Source organism: Scyliorhinus torazame, chromosome 29 (assembly GCF_047496885.1).
Source record: "Scyliorhinus torazame isolate Kashiwa2021f chromosome 29, sScyTor2.1, whole genome shotgun sequence".
Taxonomy (NCBI): Eukaryota; Metazoa; Chordata; class Chondrichthyes; order Carcharhiniformes; family Scyliorhinidae; genus Scyliorhinus; species Scyliorhinus torazame.
In genome coordinates, this window is record NC_092735.1 from 31,672,925 (window position 1) to 31,682,765 (window position 9,841).

Below are 9,841 nucleotides of genomic sequence, written 5' to 3' on the forward strand. Positions count from 1 at the left end.
ACATGCGCACACATACGCACACACAAACGCGTGCTCACAGTGTCGACTCTAACTTGGTGTCTAATAACCTTGCCCAGTCCCACTCCAGTGCAGTACAGAGGCAGCACCTCGCAACAACTCAGGACTTCTCAAAGCATTACTCTTCAATAAAGTAATGTTGAAGTGTAGTCGCTGGTGTGTGTGTGGGGAAACAGTAGGACTGCTCCCATTGCCAATGACCCACTCAGTGACAGTGAGTGTGCGCGGATACATCCCACAGTATGGAAGATCCATGTTGAATATGGATTAGAACTGTGCCTTCCCATGACCCCAATATCCCCCCTTCCTCCCCCCGCTACAATCCACCCCCCACCCTACAATCCACCCTCCACCCCATTTACACTTTATTTCAGACCAGTGAATCAGACTCGATTGTTGAAGGCCAGGACTCTCCCAGGGAAAGGAATGGGACCTCCCACTCCTCCGGGTCCTCCCTGGACAGATGGGCAATCTACCCCCTTGGAGGGAGAGTACAGTGTCAGCCGAGCGCACCCAGTTCTCCTTTGCTCATCGTGTTGTAAGGAGGGGGAGCAGCTTCTTGTATACTGCGGGGGGTTAGGGTTATTGGAGTGTTGGGGCACCCCTGTACTGTGATGACTGGGGCCGTACTGTTGCACATTGTGTGTGTGCTGAACCCATTCCAAATTCACACTCACTGTGACACTATCCACTCCCACGCACTCCCATCCACCCCCCCTCCCCCCATCCCGATCCCTGAAAAGAGAGCTAAGCACCGTAGAGCTCTTAAAAATTCTGAAGGTGTTTGCAAAGGTAAGCAGAGGAAATGTTCTCCAAAAAACTAGGGCGTGATCGACACAAGAAGGTCACAAACTCATCCAAATGGGGCTAGCCGCTTTATCCAGAGAGTGCTGAGTGTATCTGCCTGGGTCTCACCCCCACTACCCAAAATGCCCCTTAATTGCGAGAAAAGAGTGTGAGTGAGGGTAGGTGAGAGGGTCAGCATGCGGGAGTGAGTGTGAGCACGAGTAAGTGTGTGAGTGAGTGAGTGTGAGTGAGTGTGTGAGTGAGTGAGTGTGTGTGTGTGTGAGTGAGTGTGTGAGTGATTGGATTGGATTTGATTTGTTTATTGTCACGTGTACCGAGGGACAGTGAAAAGTATTTTTCTGCGAGCAGCTCAACAGATCATTAAGTACATGAGAAGAAAAGGGAATAAAAGAAAATACATAATAGGGCAACACAACATATACAATGTAACTACATAAGCACCGGCATCGGATGAAGCATACAGGGTGTAGTGTTAATCAGGTCAGTCCATAAGAGGGTCATTTAGGAGTCTGGTGACAGTGGGGAAGAAGCTGTTTTTGAGTCTGTTCGTGCGTGTTCTCAGACTTCTGTATCTCCTGCCCGATGGAAGAAGTTGGAAGAGTGAGTAAGCCGGGTGGGAGGGATCTTTGATTATGCTGCCCGCTTTCCCCAGGCAGCGGGAGGTGTAGATGGAGTCAATGGATGGGAGGCAGGTTCGTGTGATGGACTGGGCGGTGTTCACGACTCTCTGAAGTTTCTTGCGGTCCTGGGCCGAGCAGTTGCCATACCAGGCTGTGAGTGAGTGTGAGTGCGTGTGTGAGTGAGTGTGTGTGAGAGAATGTGTGTGAGAGAGAGTGAGTGTGTGTGTGAGAGTGAGTGAGTGTGTGTGTGTGCATGAGTGAGTGTGAGTGAGTGTGTGTGTGTGCATGAGTGAGTGTGTGTGTGTGTGAGTGAGTGTGTGAGTGAGTGAGCGTGTGAGTGAGTGTGTATGTGAGAGTGAGTGAGTGTGAGAGTGAGTGAGTGTGTGTGAGTGTGTGTGTGAGTGTGAGTGAGTGTGAGTGTGTGTGTGAGTGAATGTGAGTAAGTGTGTGAGTGAGTGTGTGAGTGAGTGTGTGTGAGTGAGTGTGTGTGTGAGAGTGAGTGAGTGTGAGTGTGTGTGTGAGTGTGTGAGTGAGTGTGTGTGTGTGAGAGTGAGTGTGAGTGAGTGAGTGTGAGTGAGTGTGTGTGTGAGTGTGTGTGTGTGAGTGAGTGTGTGTGTGAGAGTGAGTGTGAGTGAGTGAGTGTGAGTGAGAGTGTGTGTGTGAGTGAGTGTGTGTGTGAGAGTGAGTGAGTGAGTGTGTGTGAGTGAGTGTGTGTGTGAGAGTGAGTGAGTGAGTGTGAATGTGTGTGTGAGTGAGTGTGTGTGTGTGTGAGAGTGAGTGTGAGTGAGTGAGTGTGAGTGAGTGTGTGTGTGAGTGTGTGTGTGTGCGTGAGTGTGTGTGTGAGAGTGAGTGAGTGTGTGTGTGAGTGAGTGAGTGAGTGAGTGTGAGTGTGTGTGTGAGAGTGAGTGTGAGTGAGTGTGTGTGAGTGAGTGTGTGTGTGAGAGTGAGTGAGTGAGTGTGAGTGAGTGTGTGTGTGAGTGTGTGTGAGTGTGTGTGTGTGTGTGAGAGTGAGTGTGAGTGAGTGAGTGTGAGTGAGTGTGTGTGAGTGTGTGTGAGTGTGTGTGAGTGTGTGTGAGAGTGAGTGAGTGTGAGTGAGTGAGTGTGAGTGAGTGAGTGTGTGAGTGAGTGTGAGAGTGAGTGTGAGTGAGTGAGTGTGTGTGAGTGAGTGTGAGAGTGAGTGAGTGTGAGAGTGAGTGTGAGTGAGTGAGTGTGAGAGTGAGTGCGTGTGTGTGAGAGTGAGTGTGAGTGAGAATGAGCGGGTGTGTGATTGAGGGGAAGTTAATTTGATGGTAAACTGCCCTCAGTGTCAAGGCTCAGAATTGGTGAGAGTCTGCAGTTCGTCATCGGCCCCGGGAATCGCTCGACCCCCGGCAGGATTCGAGGGGGGGGGCGCGGGCGATGTAGGGATGAAAGAGTCGGCTAACTGGTTATCCCACATGGAGCCTGCACTTCAATCTCATTCACACCGATGATTAATTAATTAACAAAACATTGCCCCACAAAGGGATCTCCCGGGTCACACACTCGAACCGCAGCAACACGGCTGCCACCAGTCTCGGGGTGACTGTGCGGAACAATATGGCCACCTGTTGTCACAGCAAAGAACCCCTGCGCCCCCCCCACCCCCCCCGCCCCCACCCAAACCAACCTTGGCACCAGCACCGGCTGAAATTAAGCAGCCACCCAGTGCCTGTCAGGGGAGCACAATGGAGGAGTAAAACTAATCTGTTTGAAGTTATTTGCCAGCTCGTGCTCGCGCTTCTCTCTCCGGCCTGGCTCTCTCTCTCTCTCTCGAGGGACAGATTGCCCGTCTGTGTGGGAGTCGGAGTGGGAGGAGGCGACGTGTCCCCTGGGACTGAGGGAGAGGGGGGCCGGGGGGCGTGCGGAATGACCCGACCTTCAGTGCACCTGCTTCAAGTTCACTGGCCTGAAGTAATGTGTGTGAATGGGGCGGGGGGGGGGGGGGGGGGGGGGGGGGGGCGGAGAGGAGGACTGGAAGTGGGGGGGAGGGTGCGGCGATGGGTGGGGAGGTTTCTGCCCTGATTAACATTCAGCCTCTTTGCTGATGCAACTGTGCGCAGAGACGTGGAATGAATTGGTGAGCACATGTTGGCCAGGCCCCCGCACACATTAACCAGGCAGCGAGCGACTAAATGCCAATCACTCACCCGTGCTGACATGAGCCTATCTGTAACCTTTGGCCTACGACCCCGAACTCAGGGACTGGGGTCAATTACTGCTCATTTGTCCCGAATTGACTCTTGGTGTGTTTATCTCTCCTTTCCCCGGTGTCCTGGCCAACATTTCTCCATCAACCCACGGTCACTGTTCCTGGGATCTTGCTGTGCACAAATTACCTGGCAGCAGTGACAACGCTTCAAGAAGCAGTTGGGGGGGGGAGGGGGGGTGGGCGTTGAAGGTTCGCCTGGCCGATACCCGGGGATGGCAGGGTTGTCGTACGGGGTGAGGTTGGTCCGACTGGGCCGGTATTCCCTGGAGTTTAGAAGAATGTGGGGGGGGGGCGTTCTGATTGAGACGTACATCATTATCATAGATTAACATAGATTATCATAGATTATCATAGAATTTACAGTGCAGAGGGAGGTCATTCAGCCCATCGAGTCTGCACCGGCTCTTGGAAAGAGCACCCTACCCAAGTTCAATACCTCCACCCTATCCCCATAACCCAGTAACCCCACCCAACACTAAGGGCAATTTTGGACACTAAGGGCAATTTATCATGGCCAATCCACCTAACCTGCACATCTTTGGACTGTGGGAGGAAACCGGAGCACCCGGAGGAAACCCACGCACACACGGGGAGGATGTGCAGACTCCGCACAGACAGTGACCCAAGCCGGAATCGAACCTGGGACCCTGGAGCTGTGAAGCAATTGTGCTAACCACTGTGCTATCGTGCTGCCCGTGAGGGTTCTGAGAGGGTTGGACGCACCGGGATAGGCTGGGTGCCGAGGCGACGGGCGGAGTCTCGGCAAAAAATGACAATTCCGGTGAAAATAAATGTTGCGAATCCTGCCGATAGGGGTGGAGGGGGGGATTTCTCACGGAGTATCGAGCCCCTTAAGCAAATCCCCCATCCACCCACCTCTACGCTCCGGCGTCTACACTCTCCTCCAATGGCGGGGAGACCACGGGCTAACAAAGTGTAGCGAGGCCAAGCCTCCCAGAGGTTAGTTGGAGGAACTCACCTGGACCCCTTAGGGGCTGGTTCAGCACAGGGCTAAAGAGCTGGCTTTGAAAGCAGACCAAGGCAGGCCAGCAGCATGGTTCAATTCCTGTACCAGCCTCCCCGAACAGGCGCCGGAATGTGGCGACTAGGGGCTTTTCACAGTAACTTCATTTGAAGCCTACTTGTGACAATAAGCGATTTTCCTTTTCGAATGTTTTTTTTCTTTACGTGAATCACTCGGCTGATTTGCTCTGCTGCCCGGGGAACGTTACTCACTCCTATCAGTGGGGAGCTCCGTTTAAACGCCTCCCCAGCACTCGCGTCTCATCAGCGTCTCCGCGCGCCCCCCAATCCCCGAGGTTCTACTCTGCCCCTCACATCCCGGCTCCCACTCCTTGCCACTCCTCAACCGCCAGAACTGGCAGGACCCCTGCCCACACTCCCCATTCTGTCCCTCCACACAGGACAAACCCGGGCACAACAGCGGGCACAGACCCACGGGGTCATGCGCGAGCTCCACACCCTCGCCCCATTTGAGGAAAGGACCATTGGGCTGGCCGGGGAGGAGCCCGCCCTGCGGAGGGCAAACGGGGGCCAGCGAACGACAGTGAGGACCCTCACGACACACAGGAGGGTTCTCGGACATCACCACCAAAAAGGCGCCACATCTGTCCACCAGTGCAGATGCTCACGCCTCGCTGGGATTGAGGACCGTCAGGTTCCTGGGTCGCTCAGCGGTGAGCGCCTCACAAACGGTGATCCACAGGAGCTGGAGGCAGGGCCGTCCCAGGGATCCGGCACACGGAGGGATGCTCCTGAGCCCCTGCTGGAGGTCCGAAGGCAGAGTTCTGAGCATCAGGAAGGGACGTCAGCCTCCCTCACCAGACTACAAAGCCGCCTGGAGGAGTCCCATCGCCTTCTGTGCGAGGAGATGGGGCTGACACTCCGACACAACGAGGCCAACACTGCGAGCAGATGAGAGCTCACCCCGAGTCTCTGAACTCCATGATAAGCCTGTCCAGTGGCCAGGTAGGAGGCAGACTTGTTGCTGAGGATGAGGGGAACATCGCTCGATCCTCAATGTGAGTCATCGTGTCCGTGGGCACGATCAGGAGAACCTTCCCCTGACAGCTCAGAAATGATGGGATGCCACACCCCAGGGTGGGAGAGCTCCTCACCCCCCCCTATCCTGGCCGACCCCAAACCGAGGTGTGGGCACCCCTCATTCGTCAGCCCATGCAGGCCCCGGCCAAGGCCCGAGGTCGTTCCACCTCCTCCTTGGCGGGTAGCGCCTCGCGGTCCTCGTTGACCTTCTCGCCATCCGACGAGACGTTGGCGCTCCGCCATCTCCGTCTGGTCCAGCAGGTCTCCCCCTCTGCAGCGCCGAGTTGTCTGGGGCGCAGCAGACCGCAATGAGGCGGGGCGCCCTCTGGGGGCAGTGTTGCAGGGAAGCCCCCGACTGCTCCAGGCACCCGAAACTCATTCTGAGCAGTCCAATCGCCTGCTCGGCCTGCGTGCGCGCTGAAGCATGAGACCCATTACAGCGACTCTCCACGGGTGTTTCTGACCTCCGCACTGCCGGACCTCAGGAGCAATCCCTCCAGCCGCTGCTCTCCCTCAGGGACCTTCGGGCGCCCCAGGATGTAATTGTCAAGGTCGCTCCCCGGGAAACGGGCACACACCTGCATGATTCACATCGTGTGGTCACAAATGTGTTGGACATTGAGGGGATGAAATCCCTTGCGGTTGATGAATGGTGTCGCATGACGCCATGGAGACCGCGGGGCCACGTGGGTGCAATGTATCACACCCTGCCCCCGGAGCATGCCAGCTAAATGGGTAAAGCCCATGCCCCTGCCGTCCCAGCTCACCTGGTCCCCGTCCAAGTTTATTCTCTACGTCAGTCCTCGCAGAAAGGGAGCCTGTTGCCTCCCCAATGGATTTGTGTGCAGCTGACTGGGAAATGCCACACAGGATCACTTGGGTCAGCAGGTCCTCCCATTCCATGTGGTGCCAGCTCTTGCAGGACCTGGCAAAGGTGGTCCACCATTCCCCCCCCGCCCGCCCCCGGGCCAGACGCAGCCTTCTCCGGCACTGAAGCTCTCACATCACCGGGGAGGACGTCCAACATCAGAAGACCCTTTGCCGGGAGTGTCTCTTGCGAGGCTCCCACCGTCTGTGCTGCTCCTCCCAGAACGGCTGTGGGCCCAGGCCTCCCCCAGCTCTGCAGGGCGCTGGTCCTGGCCATGCGCAACGTCACATCGCTACCGCCACTGTTGCTCCATCGCTATGAGTAGGAAGGCCTACCTGGCAGGCTCCGTGATTCTCCAGATTGATCGACTGAAAAGAAGAGAGCACTCAAGTGAGCAATGAGGATCCCTGACCCTTAGCCCTCCACTCCTCGGGAACCTCCACTCATGCCCTTCCCCCTAAGCATCCACTGAGCCTCACACCCTCCTCTCTCACACTATAGCCACTTCCTCACAGTTGTCGCTCTCAACTCCACTGGGATGAGGCCCCCTGGACCCTCGAGAGTTCCAGTGACACCTTTCCCCAGACCATTCCCCAACGCCCCCCCTCCTAAACCTTGTGTTAGGTGGCAGGGCAGTTGAGAGTGAATGCACGGGACCAGCATCCTCACGGGGCACCTCAAAGACGGCCCCCCCTAGGGGCAGGGTGAGTGATGATGGACTTCACCGTGAAGCCTTGCACGTGTAATGTTGACACTCGGATGAGCATTGAAGATCATGGCTTGGGGGGGGTCAACACTTTCAAAGGATTACGAGCCTAGCTCCAATCTGTGGCGCTGATGTGTAGCTCTGCAAATTTAATTCGCACAATAGAAGGGTGAGGTAGCAAATCAGGAAAATGACTGCCTCTTCTGGCAGACGAGCATAGCTGATTAGAGAGAATCCTGCAATTCGCATGACAGGCACATACCTAGAGGGCACCCTCATTCTGCCAGTTCACAGCCGTACACACTAATTCCCTGAGAGTTAAGCTTCCCTGACAAGTGGATTTGACCCATTCCCTCCAGATTAACCCCTATGTCCACAGTGCTGCCTGAGTGTGGGGGTCAGCTCACACTGCAGTCGTCCTCCACCAAATGGGGGGTCTTCATTCCTCATGAGGCAGGGGTGCAGCCCGTTCCCGAGTCCGCCGCTCTGCCCTTGCAACTGGGCCTCTCATGGAACCCCATCCACTGTGCTGACCCTCCGCAAACATCTCCTCCCACCCACTTCCCAGCTCTCGCTAAGGAGGGGCACCAGCCTCGCCGGGGGGCACGGGAAGCGAGGCTTGCATGCCAGCCTCCAGACCCTGTTACAGCAAAGAGCACCCTGAAATGAAGGGAAGGTAAGGGCTGCCAATGACCCACGCCCACTCCCGCCATGATTGAGAGGCCAAGCCCCAGACCCCCCCCCAACCTCCTCTCGCCCCCTCCCACTGAACACCCTGGAGAATGATGACCGATTCTCTCTGGATTTTGAGCACATGAGGAGTCTCACTGATGGGTAGTGTGGGCTCATAATCATCCCCTAATTCCCTCTGTCTGGGGCGGGGGTTTAGAACAAGGGGCTCGCGGACTCGGGATATAGGGGGAGGACATTTAGGACTGGGATGAGGAGACATTTCTTCGCGCAGTGGGCAATGAACGTGCTCCTATTTTCTATGCTTCGAACCTTGATCAACCTGTTTGCAAACATTCTTTTAAAATAAATTACGAGTACCCAATTCATTTTTCCCAATTAAGGGGCAATTTCGCGTGGCCAATCCACCTAGCCTGCACATCTTTGGGTTGTGAAGGCAAAACCCACACAAACACGGGGAGAATGTGCAAACGCCACACGGACAGTGACCCAGAGCCGGGATCGAACCTGGGACCTCGGCGCCGTGAGGCAGCAGTGGTAACCACTGCGCCGCCCCGCTGCCCACCTGTTTGCAAACATGACCAGATTGGAATCAGATCAAATCACCTCAGATGCTGGAATCTGAAACAAAAACAGAAAATGGCGGACAATCTCAGCAGGCCTGACAGGGTCTGTGGCGAGAGAGAGAGAGAGACGGAGCTAACGTTTCGAGTCTGGGCCACTCTCACGCAAAGCCAGGTTAGAAAGTTGTGTCAGTGCTCAATCTCTGGCATCACACAGAAATACATCTAAATACTATGGATGCTGGGGCAGGTCAAAGACTGAGAATTCTGCAGAGAATTCTGCAGAGAATAACTCCTGACTCCCCGAAGCCTGTCCAGCACCGACAAGGCACAAGTCCGGAGTGTGATGGAATACTCTCCACTTGCCTGGATGAGCGCAGCTCCAACAACACTCAAGAGGCTCGACACCGTCCAGGTCAAAGCAGCCCCGCCTGATTGGCACCCCTTCCACATTCAAACCCTCCACCACCGACGCTCAGTGGCAGCCGTGTTGCTGACCTGCGGTGACCCTCAGGTTATGCCACCACTAGTCAGATCTCCCTCAAGAAGGAGAGAGCAGCCTATGTATGGTCCTCGGGGACCGTGGCGCCTCCCATTTCATTTTATTGACCTCCCATTGAGGTTCCCCTCCAATCCACTCGCCAACCTGACTCCCGTTCCGTCACCGGCGCTGCGTCAAAAACCTGCCACTCCCTAACAGCGCCGTGGGTGTACCTGCACCACATGGACACTCGGCGGGTCAAGATGTTCTGTTTCCCAGCAGGGGTTAGCCCCACTGGGGAAGAGGGAGGAAATACTGACCCGAACAAGCATTGGAAAACACATTGTCACGTTCGTCGCTTCTAACTGGTGCTCTGCTGCCACTCCATGGCTCATTGGAGAACTGCAGTCGCTCAGATGGATTTGGAAGAACAACGAAGTTCTCCATTTTCAAAACCAAAGAGACTAAACACTCGCTACGAAGCAAAACATTTTAGTCTTTCTCTGTCACCAAATCAGTGAGCCTAAATTTTTTTTTTAAAGAGCACCCAATTCATTTTTATTTCCAATTAAGGGGCAATTAAGATGGCCAATCCACCTACCCTGGACATCTTTAGGTTGTGGGAGTCGATCTGCAAACTCCACACAGACAGTGACCCAGAGCCGGGATCGAACCTGGGACCTCGGCACCGCGAGGCAGCATGATTGATAACTTGAGCTCATCGTCCCAAAACCTCGTTTAGAACATAGAAAAACACAGCACAGAACAGGCCCTTCGGCCCACGATGTTGTGCC